General features: G+C 42.7%; 1 long non-coding RNA gene across 1 annotated transcript in view; it reads left to right on the forward strand.

Moving 5' to 3' along the window:
• Positions 1–16565, forward strand: part of LOC140610255 (uncharacterized) — a 58521-nt gene extending 41956 nt beyond the window's left edge. The window contains exons 2-3 of the long non-coding RNA XR_012011985.1: positions 10944–11871; positions 15686–16565. This is a non-coding gene — a long non-coding RNA (uncharacterized lncRNA). The remainder of the gene's footprint in view (positions 1–10943; positions 11872–15685) is intronic.
• The last annotated feature ends 5454 nt before the right edge of the window (positions 16566–22019 follow it).

Consider the following 22019-nt stretch of genomic DNA (forward strand, 5'->3'; position numbering starts at 1 on the left):
TGGAAATCTAGAAAGCACTGCTGTCTCTCTTAGGAAACACTCCCAATCCTTCCTTTCAGTCCATTTTCATGTGGTTAGCCCATGTGCTCCTGATCCAGGCCAACATTACCATAAGTGGATCTAATTTCATTTTTGTTACCTGTTCTTGTTTTTGTTGTTTTTCTCTGAAAGGGTAAAAATCCCCAAGGGTAGTGATGCAGGAGGTCAGCAAGCTCACCTTCAACTGTCAAACTCAACCAAGTTATAAATCTGCCTGCCATGGAATTCGTAGAGTGTTTTTATTCCCCTGCAGGTAATTCCTAAACCCTGTGTCCTGCAGAGTGTGTTTCCTGTCCCCAAATCTGGTACCATCCAGTGATAAAGATGAGGGGCCTTCCCAATCTAAGAAAGTTTCACTGCTCTTCAGGAGTGGGAAGCCTAGAGAGACAACTTCAGGAAGACTAAGGGCTTGGGTGCAATCAGGCAGTACTTGACAGGGAAAGACAGTGAGTATTTACACTTTACAGTTTTATTGCCAACATCCTAAAATATGTAGAGACATAAAACTAAGTATATATTCCTTATTCTTTTAATTCTTATACAACTATAAAATCAAAACAAAGTCACAAATCAAATGCAAACAAAGCCAATAATATTTAAATTAACAACATTAATTTAATGTGATGGATATGGTTCTTTTGCTAAAACTAAATTTCAGCTCCCCATGTGAATATCATACTGAATGCTGTGGAATAAATTATTTTGAATTTAGCATGCTAATACTAATGTGGGCTCCATGATGACTCAATTTTTCGATTTTTTTTCTTGCAAACTACTGCAAAACCATCCCTGGTTCAGGATGCAGTGACATCACTTGGATACAAAGCATCCTTTATGTTCTAATCCACCTCTGTCTTTTCTTCCTTTGCCTGAATGATTGGAATAATACTAGGTGGTTTTGATATTATTCTAAGCAAACTATAAAGGTAGTCACTGAAATGGTGGCAGTATTTTTTTTTTTAATTTCATGCTAAGCTCTAGAGAGCCTACAGCACATAATTTGGCATAAATATAAAAACACAGATTTTAAATATCATGATAGAGAACTCCCAGAGCTCTCAAGAATTTGTCTGTGGACCACCCCTCCCTTACTCAAGGTTTTTAAACATCCATTAAAAAATAACACTGGTGGGGCACTTGGGTGGCTCAGTGGTTAAGCATCTGCCTTTGGCTCAGGTCGGGATCCCAGGATCCCGGGATCTAGTCCCACATCAGGCTCCCTACAGGGAGCCTGCTTCTCCCTCTTCCTATGTCTCTGTCTCACTCTGTGTGTCTCTCATGAATAAATAAATAAAAGATCTTAAAAAAAACTGGTGATGAAAGAAGCAGAAGGATCATACCAAAGTGAAAGAACTGTAGTATGTTCATATCAAACCACCCATTGGTTTTGCGTTTTTATGGTTCTCATCTTGGGTTCCTGGTTTAGGGAAGGACCCTGGAAGTTTATTACAATGAAGCATGGTGAAAAGGGACAGAATGGGTCAGGATAGAACAGGATAAATCAGGGCAGAAGAGACTAATAAGATGATCTGAGCCCAGAAGGAATTAAGGACAGAGAGTCACTTAATTTATATTAAAGCAAATGAAGACCATAGATCCATGTGAGAAAGAATAATTCCAGACTCTCAGCAGTTGGCAAAAGTGGGCTTAGTGAGTGGGGCAAAGAAAGACACTTAATAATTTTTTAATGAATGAATATACAAAAATGACTGATAAATGAAATAATCATTTATTTATTCATTCATCTGAGCATACGTGTACATTGAATATATTTACTAGGTCCTATACTAGCTGGATGTTCTATAAACCAAGCAGACATGGTTCCTCTGCCTAACAGCAGAAACAGCCAAAGTTTTGAACACCAAGGCAAGGATAGAAGCTATTTGCTTACTGCCTTATTTGGAGCCTCCTTCTTTGGAACCAGTTTCGCAGTTGAATCCTTCTGGAAGAGACAGAGACTTCAGTCAGAGGCTTTCTTGCTGTTCCCCCTTCAGGGAGCTGGTACATAACCCCTATCAACTTTCGGTCAGACTTCTGTTAGGAGCTATTGCTATAATTATAGAGCTATGCTTTCATTAACCTCAGAAAGGTAAAAGTATACTTTAACAAAACATAGCCATGATTTTATATAAAGATTCTCGGTAGATATATGTGAGCCCAACATCTTGTAGCAGCCTCTAGCCACAAGTACAAGAAAAACTATGGTAATTCTCCTAGGTCCTGATGGAAGGCATCCTGGGACTTCAAACATGAGCCAGGAGGTAGAACACGGAAAAAGAATGTAATGGGGGAAAGAAGTGAACACACTGAGCCTGAACTTGACCAGCTGTGGTCTGCTTCTAAGACCATGGGCAATAGTAAAAAAACAAAAAAAAACAAAAACAAAACAAACAAACAAAAAAAAACACATTGGAAGCTATGCTGACCTTTAAGAAATCCATTATGATGGGCACAGGCAGGGTTTCAGGAGTCTCTGGGTTCTAGTCCTGGAATTCCAAGTATATTCTGAGTTGAAGCAGGATCCCATCTAACAGCTGAAAGGCAGAGTCTGATTTACCAAGGGAGAGCATTTTTTATGTATACAGCACCTGGCATAGAGCCTGGCAAAGGTTCATGAAGAGAAACAAAAAGATGAATGGATGGGATCTTAAGACTAATGGATCATTTGAAGCACAGTAGGTTCTAGATTTCAGGAGGCAAGATGATGCCAGATTCCATCTACTAGTGAGCTAGACTCCTGATAGCAGGGGCTGTCAGGCTCAATAATCATAGGCTTAGGGACTGGGCAAAGCTAGTTCTGTGGCCTAAAGATATCTCATACAGGAATGGGCAGAGATGGAGCAGGGAGAGCAGGTTAGGCTTAGCCTGGTTCTGTGAAGCAGCCCATTCAGCTTTTCTCTCTCATTACTGGGATCAGCACACATACAGTGATAAGTATAATTTTAGGATGATCCCCGATGAGTCACACTTTTGTCTCATCTCTTCCCCTTGAGTGTAAGTAGGACCTGCAACTTGCTTCTAGGCAGCAGAATATGAAGATAATGAAGTCATTGTTCCCGTTGATTATGTTACGTTATGTAAGACTCCATCTTAGCAGACTGGAGGGAGAGATTCCCTGACTGGTCTGAAAGAAGAAGCTTCCAGGCTCTGAAGAGAGACTACTGATGGGACCCTAGGGAAATGACCTGAGGGTGGTCTCTCTAGGAGTTGAGAGTGGTTACCAGCCAACAACCAGGAAGGAAACAAAGACTTCAGTCATATAGTCACAACGAAATGAATTCTACAACAACCATAATAAACTTGGAAATGTTTTTTTCCCCAGTCAAACATCCAGATGAGAATGTAGCCCAGTTAACATCTTGATTGCAGCCCTGTAAGACCCTGAACAGCTGTGTTGTGCCATGCCATGCCATGTCCAGAATTATGACTCATAAAACTGTAAGATTATAAGTCTGTGTTGTTTTAAAGCAAAATGGTGGTAATTTGTAATGCAGTAATCAATAACTAGTACACTATCTAGAAAGAAACACCAGCTCTATCACTCACTAATTGTATGTTAAAGTTACTTAATTTTTGTGTCTCAATTTCCTCATCTGCAAGAAGAGGAAGATGATGAAAGTTGTGCCTGCCCCTTAGAGTCCTTACAAGAATAAAATAAATAATTTAACATAAATCTCTTCATAATTAAGGGCAAAACCACTATTTTGGGCATCTTCCTCTTTCAAGACTGGGACTCAATACAAGGGCAGATTTGTCCAAGATCCAAAGCTCGTATTCAGGTTATGTTATATATGGACATATTTGTCTTTTCCTGACTCATAGAGTATTTGATTTCTCTTTCCAGATCCCATTCTTTTCTGTTCCTCATACTGGCTTCAGATGTTTCCTTCCTTGATGCTCAGAGACCCTCACACATTGTTGGGCCCGGAATGGCAAGCCCCAGTTTAGCAATCAGAATCTGAACCCCTAACCACTCTGATCAGTCTGCCTTCTTCACATTGAGAATTTACAAGGATAAGGATGGTTTAAGAGGGACCTAGGTTTCAATCAAGTTGGTCATGGGTGATAACTCCTCAAACCTGTCCCCAGTGTGTGTCACCATTTAGAGCACATTGTTGGTGCCATCAATGATGTTGACTTAAACCAAATGGGTCCAACCAATCACATGTTCTCTCTTAGACCAAGTTGTTCATCTGTAAAATGAGGTTGATAATCTCTAGATAATAGGATTGCTATGAGTACTAATGATAATATGCAAGTGTCTAACATGGAAGTAAGCCCATGGTAGGTGTTTCATGGTAGATTATCAGAAAATAATAGCTATTTTATTAGAGGGAGCTGAAGGGAAGTCTTTCCTGACTCAAGACTCTAGGTCACTACTATCTAATAGAAGTAAATATGGTATGAGCCACAAATGTCAGGCACATATGTAATTTTAAATTTTCTAGCAGTCGCATTAAAAAGGTAAAAAGACTTGCAGCTTTTATAGGAAAGGGGAAAAGGAAGAAAAAAAAAAGGAGAGAGAGAAACAAGCCATAAAGCCATAAGAGCCTGAGGGTTGAGGGAAGGAGGTGGGGTGGGGGGGGGATGGACTAGATGAGTGATGGGGATTCGAGAAGGCACTTGTTAGGATGAGTACTAGGCATTGCATGTAAGTGAAGAATAATCACTGAATTCTATCCAGAAACCAATATTGCACTATATGTTAACTACCTAAAATTTAAGTTAAAAAGAAATTTAAAAAAATAAAAGTTTTGTCAATTTTGACAGTTAAAAACAGGCAAATCACTATTTCTTTTGTATTTCTGTGACTCGGGGCACCTGGGTCTCTGCCCCTCTCTCTCTCTGTCTCTCATGAATAAATTAATAAAATATTTTTTTAAATTATACATGTATTTCTGTGAATCTAGGTGAAGACAAACATCTCATATAGTTGTTGGCTACTTGAATCACCTCTTCTATGAAATGCCTATTCATCTATTTGCTTGTTTTGAGTTGTTTATATTTCCTTAATAATTAATAGGAGATTCTCATATATTAGAAATGTCACTTTTTTCTTGTCATGTGTATTGCAAATACATTCTATCTATTGTTTTTAAGTTTGGCTTTGTTTTATGAGGTCTTTGCTATAAAACAAACTTTTGTGCGTGTGTAGACAAAAACACAAAGGTAAAAAGAAACGTGAAATCTGGTCTACATTTTACATTGATAGTACATCTCAATTCAGACCAACTGCATTTAAATTGGCTGCTATATTGGCCAGTGCAGCTCCACATAGTGAATCACCAGCCAGCCAGTGAATTGAATGAAGTGGTCTGTGAGGGTATTAATACCTATACTGCTATCTTTTCAAGTCCTGCACTATGGACTAGAAGTGAAGAAGAAACTACTGCAAGCCATCATGAGAGCCAACAGAGGTAGATTCAGAATTGTGTAGATTCTTGAAGGCAGTGAATTTCACAGACAGTTCCAGCATCTCTACCAGTTCATTACTAACAAGAGAAACTGTAGCTCTGCCAGAATAGTCTACAGTTAAAGAAAGGGTCTTCATTCTGCCCTCAATCGACAAGCTATAACCATGACATCATTCTGAGACTCACCTTCTTCTATGCACTAGGGAGACTGGGGAAGCAATCCTGCTAATTAGATCTCTATTCACACAGCAGGATTTTTTACCCTCTCCTGAGTTTTCAGCACCTCATCCAATGGGCTGTTCATTGTTTCAGATGGAAAGCCATGCTGCGGGTTCCTCCATCACCCTCCTATGCTCCCCCTCTTCCTTATACAGGCCAACCAGAATACTCCTAAATGGACAAAGTTTGTGGAAAAACACTCGTGCCTGCAGGGACACCTTGGCAGAGAGCTATTTGTGTGAATATTAATTAGCACAGCAGCTAGTTCTGGACAATTGATTCCAAACTCCAGATGTTCCCATTCTAACTAAGAGTCATGTGGAAAGAAAAAAAAATTAATTGGCTAGTATGTTGTTCATTTTTAGTGTCATGTAGTGAAATAATCCAGGACTGCTGAACTTATGGGATTTTGCCTTGTTCCTCTGGACTTTTCAATAATATCTTAATGTACTAACTCATTCTGTCCCTCTTCTGCCTGTATGGTATTTATTTCCTTATGTGTCCTTCAGATGCAACCATGCTCTATTCCTCTTTGACATAATGTTTGTCCTAATAGAGGGAAATGTGGAAAATATGGTGGAATAAAAGGATGTCATGTTTGTAAGCCTCAAGGTGAGCAGGAAAGAATTAAAATCTTCATCTGGGCCATTTACGGGATTTTTCTGAACTTTTTTGTAAAGACTAGACAGCAAAGCTGAGACCTATCCTTAGTTTCCCTGGGTGCAATTTATTATCATATTTAGCGTTTGACATTTTCTAAGAACTTGGCAATCATTGTCATTGCGTCAATCATGACAGCTAGCCCAATTATTCAAAATTAATGAGGAAAAGAGAGAGGACAGAGAAATGGTGTTCATAGGTCTTCCAGAGAACATGTCCCCATACAATCTTGACAATAGCCTCATAATTTTAGTTTCATAACATTTCTTTGTTTTCAGTTGAGGTTCTGTAAGCATTGGAATGATTGACCAGGACCTTGACCTAAAGAATAATAATAATTTTTAAAAATCCAGAAAGATGGGTGGATAAAAAAACTGAATTTTTGAAAGTGCTTACATGAATATTGATCAGAGCCTAAGGTCCAGCCATCCTAATTAACAAGGCTAAGACTCACAATAGGCTCGGGAGGAATGGCCCATTTAGAAGATTCGGGAAGGTCAGGACTAGTTGTACTCCTAGAAAAAAACAAAGTCAAGAGGGAGTCACAACTGGATCACTTATCGGGAGATATAGATACTCACTGGGGTGGTACAAAAGGATGAATAGGGAAGGAGAAAAGGAGGATAGTTTGTCCTGAGCCTCCCAAGAGGATAAGTGACCACAGGCCTCATACCAAGAAATACAGAAGTGGAGGAATTCATATAGGAGACAGAAGGACCCAATACCCTCATATGAGGTCCATTCTGTTTTCCCAAGAAAGAACCAATGGGAACAGTAATAAGCTACACTATTCAATTGGTTCAGCCAAGCTACAAAACTCAATATGACTAAAACAAAACTCCTCCACCTTACCCCAATCCTTCTTTCTGCAGAAATGCCTGTATCAGTAAATATTGCCTCCATCTACCCTGTGTGCATAATGGAAACTCTCCACAAAATAGTCTTGGAGCTCTTTTTTTTTTTTTAAGATTTTATTTATTTATTTATTTAGAGGGATCACATGAGTAGGGTTGGAGGGGGAGCAGAGAGAGATTCTCCAGCAGACTCTGAGCTGAGCATGAGCCCAACACAGGGTTTGATTCCATGACCTTGAGAAATAACTTGAGCTGAAATCTAGAGTCAGACACTTAACAAACTGAGCCACCCAGGTACCCAAAATTCTGTCTTTTTTTGCCTCTCATGTTTCTTGTCTCCATTTCTCTTTTCCCCCACCACCACCCTACTCAAAGTACTGCTGGGGGCACTGAATAACATCCAAATGACCCTCCTCATAGCCCTCTTATCCCCTCTCATTCATTCTGTCACAGTAGTTGGAGAAAGGCTTGAGAAATGGAAATCCAATCATTTCACTCACCCAAGTAAATTCTACCAGTGGTTTCCTGTTGCTCTGGGGAGAGAATGGTCCCAATCTTTACCTTGGCCAACAAGGCACAAATGCCTCTTCAGCTCAGTTTTCCATCCAATCCTTCAGACTCACTCAGATCCAGAGCCCCGGCTTTCCTTCAGTTCCTAAGTGCACATGCTCCTGCCTACTCAGAGCCTTCACACATTCTGTTTCCTCCAATTCTTTCCCTCCTTCAACAATTTTTACCCATTCATCCTTCAGTGCAAGCCTCAAAGTTTAATTACTTGGCAAGGCTTTTCTCACCCTTCCTCACGCATGGATGAGGGAATGTCTCCTTGCTATTCCTGGTAGGAACACCCTCACCTTCTCTGGGGTCCTTATAAGGAAGTGTATTTAAATAATTAGTTGTACAAGTGTATCTCTATTCTCCCCATAGGTGGTAAATTCCTGTTGTGTGGCTCCCTTAGGACAATACCTTCTGTCACATTGGATACATAGTAGATGCTAGGGAAATGTTGATGGAATAAATGAGTGAATGAATGAAAGCGTGAATGAATGAATGAAGGCAGTGAAGTAGAAGCTATTGTTCCTACAGTGCCAGCTCTTTAGAAAGCTCTCAGGCCAGCATAATATTCAGCTATAGGCTCAAAGGCAAATGAGAGGCTTCTTACCAGTGAAATGGCTATTGGAAGAGGATTAGGATAGAATTTATGCTAATAATCTATGATTTCTGATTGTGGAAAGGAGTTATTCCAACTTTAGAAATAATAATTAAAAGACAAAAATTAAATGCAGACCTGTATCTTTGATGTTTCAGTCAGGGATTTTGATGGCAAGCAACAGAAGGTACTTCTTTTGAACTTAAGCAAGCACTAAATTTGTTGGAAGGATGTCAGCAGAGAATCAGTGGAAAAGCTGTCCCAGACAATGGGCAGAAATCAAGAGAGGCTGGGCCCAAGAATCAGAGCCACAGTCTGGTGAAGGAAGAGTCTCTTTAGAATCAGCTTCTGGCACTGTCCCTAATGGATTTCCACTGAATCCCCACTAGAGCCTTACTAATGGCCCTATGCCTTTGCCTCATTTCTCTAAATTCAGAGTATAGAGTGAGATTGTCTAATTCTCCTTTCCTGGCACACATGCCAGAGTCCTAGCTATCCTCTATCAAAATGCAGGCCACGAGAAAGTTCTTAGCTGTAGGGACAGTGTTTGAAATATCAGCTCACTAAAAAGTTGTGATACAGGCACTTAATATCTAGAAGTAAAAAAGCACCGTGAACAAACCTTACAGATAAAAATGTTTTTGGTTGTTCTTTTGTTTTGTTGTTGTTGTTGTTTATGTCCAGAAACAAAACATAATCACAGTTAGGCTTTTCCTCCTCCATACCACATTCTCAACTCTGATTTTTCCCACGAGGCTGATACTGAACCTATAAAAGTTTGCCAAAGTTTAAAAAATGGTGAGGGGGTGGGAGAGTTGTGTGAACACAAATCGTATACATTCTGGAAAAGGCTTGAGTTTCTTCCGATGTAAATAAACCCTCGCTTTATTCATAGGGAAGCTGAGGCTGATATAAGTGAGGCTTTCTTAGAGTCTCACTCCAAGTGAATGAACGAAGAAAAGAATCCAGTTTCCCTGACAACCAGTTTTATGCTTGTTTTCATGGTAACAGGCTCGGTCCAGTTTTCAATCCATGACCAAACTTTGCCAAAGTGCCAGATCTGTTTTTAATCACAGCCCTTGACAGAACTTAACCAAAGGTTTAGACCACAACTTGGCAAACTAGGGCCTAGGGGCCAGATCCGGTTTCCACCTGTTTTTGTAAGTGAAGTGTGATTGTTTTTTGTGGTTTTTGTTTTTGTGTTGTGTGTGGCTGCTTTTGTGAATCAACAGCAGAGCAGAGTATTGGCAACAGAGACCTCCTGTCCTGCAAAGTCAAAAATATGTACTATCTGAGCCTTTAAGGAAAAGGTTTGTTGACTTTTGGTTTAGAGTCAAGAAAAATTATGATCCTTCCTTGTCCACATGATTTTTAGCACTTCAAAGGACTCCAGCACAGAGGAGAGCATCTGTGCGTCTGTGAGCATGTGACTAATGGGATGACATTAACGTTCATTCATTCACTTAGCGAGTCCTAAGAGCGCTCCTGCCATGTTCAAGCTATCCTACCACAGCTGGAGGTGGCTTTGTGTGATGAGAGCACATGAAACATTACTTCATGTAATGTAAGCATCGATCTGTATTCCAGTGTCACATATCAATGAAATATACATGAAACTTGAAACAATTTTTATCATTCTCTTAAATAGTCTATTTTTTCCCCATCCATTGGTACAGAAAACAGTGCTGAGTGCAATAGCATAAACAGCCTCGGGTTTTGTATGTAAAAATTGAGGTAAATAGCAGATCACTTCTTACTAGACAAAATCTGTGTATTTTCCAATCTTTAGATAACTTATAGGGTCAGTTTTGCCTCCACCACATGCTCCCCGAGCCACACACACATATTCATCCAGAGTCGTGCTCCATAAGTGAAGGAGATGGGATTAAATTTTAATCACAGCAAAGGAGGAGACTAGCTGGTGGCCAAGCATGGTTTCCTAATACTTAGCTGCTCATAAAGCAGGCAGCTGAGTCAGACACTAGGGGGCAAGACCTCATCTCACATTTTATGGCTACACTCACTTCTCTCAACCCTATGCCTTTGGACAGAAGCTCTTCAAGGATCCTTTGCTTTGTCACAATGTCCCAAGAAGAGAGAAATAAGCCTTCTCTTACTGGGATAGCTGGATGAGGCCAGATGCTGGGAATAGTTGGTCTTAAGGAACTTAATACTCCCTATCCAAGTTTCTCTTTTGACAAATGATGAAATTCACATCCGAACAGCAGGCTCAAGCTGTGGGGAAAGTCTATGAGGCTGAGGACAGCAGGTGAGCCATCCTGAGAAAAAGAAGAAACCAGAAACTCCTTTGGCCTACAAGAAGCTCCGGCATAACTGTGACTTCTATTCAGAGGATGAAAAGCCCGTGCAGCAGCAGGGATGGTGGCTGAGAAAAGGGAAGTGGGGGGATGGTGTTACCATGCATGGAAAAGTGACCCTTTCTTCCCCCTTGGTAGACCCTGTATAATAAGATTACTGTGTAATCCCTGTTGCTGGTCCTAGAAGCATCCTTATCCTCTGTCCCTAGAAGGGACAGAGAGGCATTTTATATTTGGATCTACTATATATGTATGATCTCTCAGCTGCTCCTTCTAATTTCATTTTCAGACACAGGGATTTGAAGCTGACTGAAGAGAATGGAAATGCAGGGCCAGCCCCTAGGGCCTCCGGGCACCAACAGAATGCACAAGACCTGCCAAGCACGGAGACATGGCCCCCTCACACCGTACCTGTTGTCCCAGGCCCTAAAGAACTTTGAAGTTCGTGAGGACACAGGGGACGCCCAGGTCACTGCTGGGGCCGCCTGCCAGCCTCCTCGTGCCTGCTTGGAGTCAGCACTGGTCACTCATGGCACTGTCTGATGTAGCCCCAGGGACTGGAAGATGAGAGTTTAGCCAAATCTCAGCTCTGTGGGGCCAACATCAAGTGTCCTTTGCAGTCAGAAGCCCTTGTCAGTACACAGGTGTGAGAGGCAGTGCGACAGTTCTGGGCCACCAGGCACCTTCCACCATAATAATTTTCTCTTGACCACAGTTAGCAGGAGAAATGAAGAACATTTGCCAACCTTGTCTAACAGGGTCGCCAATAAAGGACAAGAGGAGAGGTAATAAAGTACAGAAGTGAAACATGCAACAGGAAACAAGAGTCATCTCTGGGCTCATTTCTCTGATTCAGGCATCTGAAGAAAGGGCTGAGTGAACCCCGCTATCAACAACCACCCCAACCTGAGCCAATGACCCCTGAGCGGTGAAGACCAGAGAGGGGAACCTGTAACCCCATGAAGTCATCCAGAGGGCATCAGTGCCATGCGCATGAATTCCAGGTCCTCAACAGTTTAGCCTCCTATGAAGAGAGCCCCGACCTAGAAAAGGCTGGGCTCGCATCCCACTCCGGGCCCTTCTCCTTTGATGACCTTGACAGTCACTTCTCACCGTCACCATGAGAGTTCCCATCTGTACAATGACAGTCAATAGATTAGAAGTCATGAACCCAAATGCCAGTTGGGACCATGCAGATATGGAGATGAACTAAAGAGGTGAGTGTGGTGCTCTGGGGAGTGGTGAGGACTATATGGACAGAAGCTTGGGTCAATGCAAAGGTACAGCCACTACCCTACTTATCCTGTTGCCACCATGATGAAATGTAAACCAGCATTCCCAGATTTATGACTTTGCAAGGGAACGGACAACTCTAGGCTTCAAGTGTTGGTATATCATTCATTTAAAAAAAAAAAAAGTGTGCACATACGCACATACACACACACACACACACATACACAAACACACAATATGGTGGGTCAGATTTGCCATGGGCTGCAAGTTTTTCATTTCTAGAGATGATTGCTGAGATACTTTTTTTGCTCTCATAGTCTGTGATTCTGTCTTCTGCTCCAACAGACACTCAGAAAATGAGAGAATTCTAAAGCCTTCTGAAACAAAAATAGGGTTGGATCTCAGAGCATGCAAAGTACTAGAGCTCTGGGAACTTTCTGGAACCAGAGGTCTGCAAGGCAGCTCCAGGCAGAGCTTCTAAGTCTGTCCCTGCCTCAGATATGACACTTCCACAGTTTAAATTATTTTACAAAGTGAAGTACAAAGGGAAGGGAAGTTGGCTTGGGAAGGCATGCAGCAAGCTGAGAATAAATCAGGGGCCAGTGGGAAGAAAGACTTCTGGCTCCTTGCTTTAAGAGCACCCACAGAAGGAAGGTCTATGGGTGCACTCAGCAGAGGTTCTGCAGAGACTGGACTCCCACCCAGTTCAGCTCCCTCTTTCCTCTCCCCCGTCCTGAGCCTTTTTCTGTCAAGAGCCTGCCCTGGGTCATCCATACTGTGTCTAGAAGGCAACATTTACAGGAATGATTTCAGAGGGAGAACTTGCACTGGAAACCACAGATCTTGACATGATAGAAACTTCTTTCTGGATCCACCTACCTGGACTTCCTGTTGGCCATTCAAAGTCACCTTGGTAATAACCCATCTACTGATTGCTGAGCCCATTTCTCCATGGGCATTATTTTTCAGTCCCAACTCTTTGAAGAAAGCACTGCTATTTTTCTAGTTTCACAGTTGACAAAACTGAAGCTGATGGAGAAATGCTAAGCACTTTGGCCTGAGTTCACAGCCAGAAGGGGAAGAAGTAGGTTTGGAGCCTGGGACAGGAGCCACAAGCCCACAGAACTTGTCCCAGGCTGAGAGACACCTAGAGCCTTGGATCTTCCCCTTTGGCTATCCCTGCTCCAACCTCCGCCTCAAATACACACATCCTCAGTCAATGCCCTTCTTATCTGGAACTGGAGCTGGGAGGGCAGGCCACTGAGGAAGAGAAATTTGGAGGAGTTCTCCCACCAGAAGCGAGGAGAGAGTTGGAGGTCGCCAGATAAAAATGCAGACATCCTCCTGACCCTGAAAACTGCCATAGGTCCGGGGTGAGCAGCCTTCTCTGGCAGGCAGTTCAGCCAGAGGCCATTGAAATCAGCCCAGGGCTGGATCTGCAACCAAATTCTGTGTTAGGGTGAGGCCACCTTTTCTCTTAAATAATAAGATGAAATGATTTTCAGGGGATTTGGGAAATCTGTTTGTTTATTTGTTTCCCTCTGCTTGGCACATCTCCACACCAAGAGCCCGCATTTACTGCAGATACAATGTGCCAGCCCCTGTACTAAGTACCTTGCACGCTTCATCTCATTTTCTCCCCACAGCGATCCTACAGATAAATGGCATCATTGTCCCCATCGCACTGATAAGGAAACTGACCTCAGAGAGCAGAAATGACTTTGAAAATGGCCCAACTATTAAATGGCAGAGTAGAGTTTCAAACGCAGACAGTCTGCTGCCAGAGAGCACAGTCTTACCTACAACACCATCCTGCCTCCCAGAATAATAAAGCCAATATTTACGAAGTGCATACCCCATGCAAGCACAGCGCCATGTCCTTTTCTTACAGGGTGCCCTTTGATCCAAACGATGACCTAGGAGATAGATACAACCATTATCAGCCTTAGTCCGCAGATGTGCAAAACAGGGCTGCAGAAGTTAAGGTGACTTGCTCAGAGATACAAGTTTGGAAAGTAAGAGAGCCAGGAATGGAACATAGACAATTTAAGTTCAAACATCCTCCTCTCCTAGTCCTATTTATTCCCTAAAATGCCAAGTGACACTCCAGGGCCAGGTGAGTTGGAGGAGGGCAGATAAGAGGGAGAGTAGGGGGATGGAGAGAGGGAAGGGAAGGAAGGAAAGGTAGGTGCCAGGTAGAGAGGGGAGAAGGAGGGGAATATTATAGCTACTAATAGATAAGCCAAAGGGAGGATGGGGGGATTGTGTTACAAATGCCACATTCTTTTGATGACCCAGATAAAACCCTCTCATTCTGAAGACAGTGCCCCCTCCACTGTGGGCAGGGGCAGTGGGGAATTGCATGAAGATGGCTGGGGGCAGGGGGGCAGCAGGGAGGGATGTGCATGGCTGTGTGTGTCTGCTTGGAACCTTTTCTGAATCCCTTTTTGCACTTTTCAATAAGATTCAAAACCATAAATTATGTAAAGCCGAAAGCTAAAAGGGCAGACCCTTTCTGGAGTTCATTTCAAGTCTGAAGTTCAGAACGCTTTTAATGACATAATTGCAAAAGGCAAAAATCTGTTGGAGTGCAAACTTCTCTTTGAACAAGGAGTGAATTCTCAGACAGTGGCACAGTGTTCCTCTCTCTGTGTCCCTGGGGAGGGGGTGGGGGTAGGAGCATGGGGCAAGAGACACCACAGCCAGGGGTCGGGGAGAGGCCTGGGTTTTGCCAAGAGCAGTGGGCTCTGTTCACCATCCTAGAAGTGGTTTTAACTTTTTCTTTGGATCTAGAGCCGATGGGTTATAAAAAGAGTAGGTAAGGATATCAAAATTAGAATGATCTTAGGATCTCAGTGCCTTTAAAAACTATATATGCATGGGGCCCCTGGCTGGGTCAGTCTGCAGAACATGTGACTTTTGATCTCAGGGTTCTGAGTTCAAGTCCCACACTGAGAGGTAGAGCTTACTTTAAAAAATAAAATATAAACAAAAATAAAAGCTATGTATTTTTGCTTCCAAATACATACTGTCTACACACGATTGGTGAAGACATACACTGGAATCAAATATTTCTTCCAAGTGTGAACCCAATTTTCAATTCTCCTGTCCAGAGGCTCCTATTCCTGCCAGAACTCTGTGTTTTTTCCCAAAGAAATTCTATACTTCAGTGAGCTCCCACATCTATGCACTACTATGAAATCACCAAGGTCGTGGGTGCTTGCTCCAGCTGGTCCTACTCAAGTCACCTTCGTCAGCCTCCCTAGTCTCTCTGTGTCTCATTGTGATGGTTGGTTAATCAGGGATCATTCTGGGAAGCACCGGAGAGGGCCGGTTGTAAGGATTAAATGAGTTAATAATTGTAGAGTTTTAGAACACCAAATGGCCCTTAAGGCCAATCTATGTTACCTGCTACTACATAAGGATATTATTTTTTATGTACAAATGGCCAAATACTATACATCTCTACTGAACCCTGCCTTTTTCACCCAACCTTTCAACCAACTCTGTATAATTTACAGAGCTGCCTTGTAATGGCAGGATAATATTCCACTGTATGAATGTGCCATTCAGATTGAAACCGCCTCCCACAGATGGACATTTAGGGAGTTCGCATTTTCTTGCTGTCACAAGGCTGCAGCAGTTGCCAACCTGGAATATGCCTCTTTGGTCACAAGTGCAGGCGTATCAAAGGATGGTGTCAGTCAGCCTCAGCTAACTAGACTGTGGCAACACATAATTTCAACATCTCGGTGACTTAATACAACAAAAGATTTATTTCTTTGTTTCCCATTCCAGTGCTAATTAGGTCTCACTCCTTGGCAACTCTCCTCCTCCAATGTTGACTGGGGGATCCCAGATCCCAGCAACTTCCAAATTGCAACTCCACATTTTAGAGTTCTTTACAGCCAGCCTGTGAACCAGGTAAGAGACCACCTGCAGACCTGCTCATGTAGCTCAGAAGGGAAGTCACACATCACGTGGGTTCACTTTCCCTTTGGCCCCAGCCTAAACCCAAGTGTAGTCAGGAAATCCAATCTTCTAGGTTATCCAGAGGTGTGGGGAGGTTCTTTGGGTCAAGGATAAATTCTGGATATTGACTTATGCAGCAGGATGTATTTTGAACTCATAATATTTTTTATGGATTCGATATCAATTAAAAAATTCAGTTAATAGGACTGCAACCCGTAATGATGGAAAGTTCTTATGCATTTAATGGTGCTTTTAAAGAATATGTATGTTTTATTAATCACAACTCTGTTTGCATTGAGAAAAAATAAATGATAAATAATGTAAGGTGGAGACATATTGTTTATTCTATCAATAATTATCGGTGTGCATAGAGATTCCAAGACTTTGTGAAGTGATTCCACTGTCCCAGGGAGTCTGCAGACAAAGGTCAAGCCATTGATCCTCTGTGAAAGTGCTCAAAGGTAGCCATAATCTTTATCAGGGTAGCTCATGAACAGATTTACTCAAGTCTATCTTAATTCTATATTGCTTGAGCTACTGAAGAATGTAAGGTTTCACTCCTACCTTGCTGACCCCTCAACCACCCATTCCCAATATGGCCTTCAGTGATCTTTGACAAATGCAGACCACGTCATGTCACTCCCATCAGGGGTTCCCATGGCTCCTAAAATAAAATAAGCTTGACTATAACCTCTAAGGCCAGGAATAATCTTACTCCTTCCCACTACTCCAACTTCATTCATTTTACACAAATCTTCTCTTTACTTGCAGTCAGTCAGATTGATCTCCTTTCTGTTCCTTTTATATGCCACACGATCTTTTCCTTTGGACCTGCTTTGTTCTCTGTCTAGAACACTCTCCCCATATCCGGCTTGCTGTCATCATCCTTCTAGACTGGGCTCAGATGCCACCTCCTCAGAGAGGCTCCCCCCACATCATCCCATCTATTTCCTCCAGATAACTTTCTCAGTGTAAATATCAAGTGTATTATTAATATGCTCATTCTCCTGTTGCCCCCACCAGAATATAAGTTTCATGAGGGCAAGAATAATAAATATCTTGTTTATGATACTGTGCACTCAGCAGGGCTGTGGTGATGAATAATTTCACAGGACATTATTTATCATATATTCTGTTGAATGACTTACTGAAACCAGATATTCCCAGCTAGAGATGATTTCCTTTGGCTGAACATGTTACTCTTATTTACCCAACTCATACTAGGAATAGTAAGTGGTATAATTTATTTTAGCTTCTGTTGGAAGTGTTTTGGGGAGACAAGGTGTGAAGAGGGAAAGGAGGAGAGAGGGTGTCGCTTAGGAGTGAAGAATATGTGAGGAAACCAGACAGTTCAAGAAGAAGAAAGAGTATGACCAGGAAAGATTTGGAGAGTTAATTTTCTGAATTTGAACAAAGCTAGTGGCAAGTGCAGAAAGCAAGAGATAGGATTTCTCAAGAAGAGGCCCTGAGAAAGGCAAGGTGGGTATCACATTCTCCACACTGGGACATCATTCATTCCCAACTCATCTGCAAAAGTAAACTGTTTAAAATATCCAGAATCATGACAGTGCTAAGGACAGTTGACATGCTGGGATAAGAGTATGGCGCAGACCTGCGATTGCCTTCTATGGCTGCAATGTTCAGGCACCTTGCTGGAGGCACAAACGAATATGATGTTGCCCCTGGGGGCCTCTCAGTAGAGGAGAGAAACCAGGGAAAATGTCTTTGCTTAAGGCTGGGCAAAAGTAACCATGGGTGCTTTGGAGGTACAAAGAAAGAGCAACAGGCTGAGTTGGGAAGTAAGGAAGGAAGGCTTCCTGGAGGTAGTAGTACCTGAGCTGAGTCTTTTTTTTTTTTTTTAAACATTTTTTTTATTTAATTTTTATTTATTTATGATAGTCACAGAGAGAGAGAGAGAGAGAGAGAGAGAGAGAGAGGCAGAGACATAGGCAGAGGGAGAAGCAGGCTCCATGCACCGGGAGCCCGACGTGGGATTTGATCCCGGGTCTCCAGGATCGCGCCCTGGGCCAAAGGCAGGCGCCAAACCGCTGCGCCACCCAGGGATCCCACCTGAGCTGAGTCTTAAGGAGTTTGAGCTGGGCAAATAAAGCACCTTGACAGCATTCTCCCGGAGAGGTGACATCCAGGTCTGGGGACAATGGAGCGGGCACACCTGAATTGCTAGCTTGCATAGCCCTAAGAATGGAGACTGATTTATTGGCCCCCAAGCTGAACTGTGCCTTGGATACACCACTTGGAGAGATGTCTTCATGTGTAAACTCTCCTGGGGTTTTCACATACCTGGCAAACCCATTAGGGCCAGCCCACGCATTAGAAATCCACCCCAATAAAAAAATAAATTAATTAATAAAATAAAATTAATAAAATAAAATAAAATAAATAAAATAAAATAAAATAAAATAAAATAAAATAAAATAAAAACCCTATTTTAAGCCTACATGGGGCATTTCTCATTCAGAGACAATTAAGATTTACTGATCACCTTGTCTAGTTACTTGCTGTTAAGTTATACCAAACTTACAGAAACCTCTAAACTGGTAGATAATAGCAACTCTTTTTTTTACAAGTTAGAGACCTGATAAAGGTAAATCCCTCCCTCTGAGGACCCAAGATGGTTCCAGCTCTAGGCAATATCCTTTGCATTAATCTATTTAGCTTCACAATGGCCATGCAGGGTAGGTCTCTTGGTTTCCTCTTGACTGTCAGCTTTTACAGGTCAAGATTATGAAGTTTAGAAAAGGCAGGTAACCTGCTCTATATCACCAGGTGCAATGCAGCGTACTTGGGGCCCACTTTTTTCCACCACACTTCTCATAATTCTTAAAGCAGCACATCCCAAAGACTAATGTGTACATGAGTTACCTGATGACCTTCTTAAATTTGGATTCAGTAAGTCTAGGGAGCAGCTTGAGACAATCTTCCAGACACACTAGCTCAAGGACTACATGTTGAGTAGTGAGGTGCTAATCTAGATAAATGTTACTTTGCCAGGTGGGCAGTTCTACTTAAAGAACGTATTACAGAATTCTGTTTCCTTCCTCTAGGCAGGGAAACCAGGGTTTGAACTGTTCAGATGCCTTAACCATACCAGTAGATATTTGCCAAGGGCAAACATCAGATGCTGCGGGCCAGGGAGCCATGCTGTGTATGTGCTAACTTCTATGAATGTTCTTCTCAAATCAGCAAGGGGGTCTCACCAAACCAAAAGCTATGACTATACAAGATAGACTTTAATGAGAGAAGTAACTTCAGCCATTGACACTGATGCTGAAAGTTGGGGGTCAGATCTGGAGGTTTGCAGAGCTTGAACCAGGGTATCTACATTCAATAAATACATTGAGTCTTGTTCCGTTGTCATCTCAGACATAGAGATAATTCAGTGGAGACCCCCATACTACTCACACGCCTTTCCAAAAAGCTGCAAACATTGAGAGACTCAGACAGACAGCTGGCGGGATAGCCAAGCCATATGAAAGACATCTGTAAGGCCGACCTTCAAAGATCCCTAACCACGTGCCCTACATTCACCTCGGGAATATAGCATGCAGTTGGTGAAATTTATATAGTAGAGAGGAAGCAGAGGAGGCACATCCATCCCATGTGTCCAAGGAATATTGAAGCGAGATGAAGAGTCAATCCACAGAACCCAAGTGTAGCCCATGCCCAAATCCTCCAGCCAAGAGATCACTTTCCACGAGTAGAGGCAGAAAGATCATTACCGCCTGAGAAATGAAATGGAGATGTGATTGGAAATGTCACGCCTTGGGTGCATGAGCATTATTCCAATAATCAATCACCCAAATTGAATTGCTTATTTGTACATCTGATTGTCTTTGCATTATTTAGAAGCTATTTAATGGCAGCCAGGCTGACAGCATGCATCTAACACATGCCAGATAGATTTAGGAGACTCGGAAACATCTCTTTCTAATTGTTTAGACAGGCATATTGATTGCTATTTCCTCTTCCAGGGTTCTCTGAAGCACATTATGCCCTCTGTATGCGCAACACACGTACACAGGCGTGCGCACATGTGGAGAATAAAGAATACCCAATGCAGAGGTGGGACTTGCAAAAGGCATCTCCATCTCCCCTAAATGGGGGGAATGGTATATCTAGAGCCAAGAAGGCAGGTCACAAGGCCCTAAATCATCATAGCAATGAGGCCCAGAGTCCTACCCAGGGACTGAGGAGAACTGCACTCTCCAGGATGGGTAAAAGTCTAACGATTATTTTGTATATTCTCTGGGTCTAGAAAGCATGGCAGCATTCTCAGAGAAACTCTGTTTGGCTGTGCTCTGATTGTCTGACACGCTCCCCAGGAAACTGAAGGAATTGGCCTGGAGTTAGGGCAGAGGGTGAGATTGGAGCTCGCTTTTTTTCATTTGTGCAAAACCACAAGCAGGTGCTGAAGACTCTGCCCTTCGGTGTGTGTCTGTGATTGGGAGACAGAGCATCGCTGTCTGTGATTAAGAAATGTTGTCCCTCTAGTCTTTCCCTCACTCTGGCGTTTCCATAGTGCAGCTTTATGACAGGGAGGGCTTTCCTTGGATGCTGCATGTGAGAAATTAAAAGGTAACAACATTAATATCCTGGCAGATCATGGATGTTTGAGTGTAAGCCTGTCTCAAAAACAGAACAAAACACAACAATTTTGATATGAGAGGTACTCTTCTCCATAGAAATTACCCTTTTTTTTCTTCTTTCACTGTTTCAAAGTTTATTTTTTTGCCTTTTATTTCTCTCCCTGCCTGCCCTAGAAGGAAATTTGCATGACAAATGCCCTGGTGGCAGCATTCCTGGAAGCCTGAGGTTTGGTCAAGAGGATACCTCTGCCTCAGGAATTCTGAGCCCCCAATGCAGGCCCCAAATCCCAGCATCCCTTTGTGTTTACATTTGGCAGAGGAAGACCTCCTGCTCAAAGCAGAGGAACTTGGAGAGACTCAAAGCTAGCAAATAGCTTTTGCAGAATGACATTTTGATGAGTATATTAATCTGAAAGGCACTGACTTAATTCTGTAGATGTTTCCAAGGTAAAGCTCAGGATAAGAGTGGGACAGCCATTTTTCAAGCCAGGAAGTCCTTTGTCAATAGTCTACTGGTATTTTGAAGCACTCACGGGTCTCCTTGGTGTCAGGCCCACCCATAGCTAAATAAGAACATAAACCCGATGTGCCACAGATGCTGTCTACAGTCTCCCCTCAGGATCTCAGCTCCCTGGCTTCTCTAACCACAGCCTAGCATTTGAGCTCCCCTTAGGAGCACTATATAGGATGCTGGGGAAGAGCAATAAGAAAAGACATGTGGTCCATGCCCCCAAATGCTCAAGGTTTAGTAGCAAGCCAAAAGACAAAACATTGTAAGAATCAGTATTGAATTAGCAGAGGAGAGATAGTTCAGCTTAGACTCTAGAATTGGTGAAGAAGAGTCAGAGGAAGTGACACCTGCATAGGGTCTCAAAGAAGGAATAGGAATCTTGCAGTGAGAGAGCAGCCTACATGTATTCATGGAAGCATGAAACAGCTGGCACCGTCAGACAACTGACTCATGGGTGAGTTGGTATGTCCAATGCCCTCCCTCAGACTCCAAATTTCAATTCACCAAACCTGCTTGAGTGAATCTTTAAGTACATCCACACATCCTTTGCCGGTTGCACTAGAGAGGAGACTTCTCAGCCCATAAGAAGAGTAGAAAGGGTGTCCTGGCCACACTGGGTCTGGAACATGTGGGGAGAGGTAAGGCTGAAGAAGACTTTCCTCTGGGACAGTCGCCTGCCTCTCCATCCTATGCACAAGGCTTTTTGATTATATTTCATATAGCCCTTAGGCAGAGGAAGAGAATGGGGTGCTAGCTGCTGGGTGGGGAGTCAAGGAGGGAACTGAAGACTCACACTCCTCACCCCGCACCAAGACTCATTTTCCAACAGCATCTGCACCCCCAGAAAAGGAACAGTCCCCTCACCCTCCAAGTGGGAATGTTCCTTATCACAAAAACTTCCCCAGGGCTCCAGGAGATGTCAGCTGTTCACTGAGATCTTTCACAATGTAAAAGGTCTTTAAATATCAGCCTAGCGTCCAAGGATCCAAAGCCCCAAGTCCCTCTTCGCCCCCACCCGCCTTCCAGCTCCATCTCTTCCATC

Source organism: Canis lupus, chromosome 2 (genome assembly GCF_048164855.1).
Source record: "Canis lupus baileyi chromosome 2, mCanLup2.hap1, whole genome shotgun sequence".
Classification (NCBI taxonomy): Eukaryota; Metazoa; Chordata; class Mammalia; order Carnivora; family Canidae; genus Canis; species Canis lupus.